Source organism: Epinephelus moara, chromosome 22 (assembly GCF_006386435.1).
Source record: "Epinephelus moara isolate mb chromosome 22, YSFRI_EMoa_1.0, whole genome shotgun sequence".
NCBI lineage: Eukaryota > Metazoa > Chordata > Actinopteri > Perciformes > Serranidae > Epinephelus > Epinephelus moara.
Window position 1 is genome coordinate 6,298,056 of NC_065527.1, and position 1,026 is coordinate 6,299,081.

Here is a 1,026-nt window from a genome sequence, read left to right on the forward strand (position 1 = left end):
CCTCCTCCTCCTCCTCCTCCTCTTCTCCCTCTTCGTCTTCTTCTTCCTGGCACGGCAGATTTCGCTCCTCTTGTTCTCCTTCGTCCCGCACCGGAATCATGAATTATTTCGGACCAAAATGCTCCACGGCTTCTTCTAAATGCTCGTTTGCCATTTTCTCGCGCCGTGTCCGGTCAGCGCGCAGCCACGGACGTGTGAACGGGACTCCTTCATAATAATCATGATAATAACACCCCGACGTGTTTTCATTGAGTCGCCCCGTCCCGGTTAGCAGCAGCGGCGGAGCCCGCCCGAACTGGAGGATCTTTCTTTTCTATTATCAAAAATAACACGGACGGCGTTTAAAAGCACACGTTCTCCTCCCCGATGACGAATGGGTTATCCGTCCCCCCGTGCAGCTCATTTCCAACTAGTTTTGCCACAGAGAATGAAAGATTGAATTGCCTAATATATGCGAGTGAACTTTGTATGAACCCTTCCGAGGCTGCTGACCTTCAAATGACCCAGGCAGGCTGACATCACTGCAGCTCCGCAGCGCGGAACAAGGCGGAGAGAAGAAACGCAGGCGGAAAAATAAAGATCTATTTTTTTTCTCTCCTGGAAAGAAACAAAATACAGGACGGTCCCGAAAATTTGAAACCAACTCCTTTTTTTTTTATTAGCAGCCGAATAAGTAGCCTGTTACTACAGCAAGACGTGTCTGCGCTCTGGAGGAGGGCTGCTTTTACGCACAGTGACAGGAAAATGCTCCATTCCTACAGATTAATAACCACACAGCACCAGCAGGACTATTTATGTGTTTATAAAGAAATTATTTACTAACAGTAAAGAAAGAAAGAAAAGTCTGTGTCTAATGTCGTCACATATCTGTTGACAAACTTCAGCAATGACTGATTATCTGGTCAGTGTGCTCTGTGTCATTTTAAGAAAAAAAAATATTTCTGAATGTTTCACTGATGGAAAATTTATTTTGATATTTCTGGAGGTTCCTGTTTGGCTTTTGCTCTTCACAGAAATGACACAAAG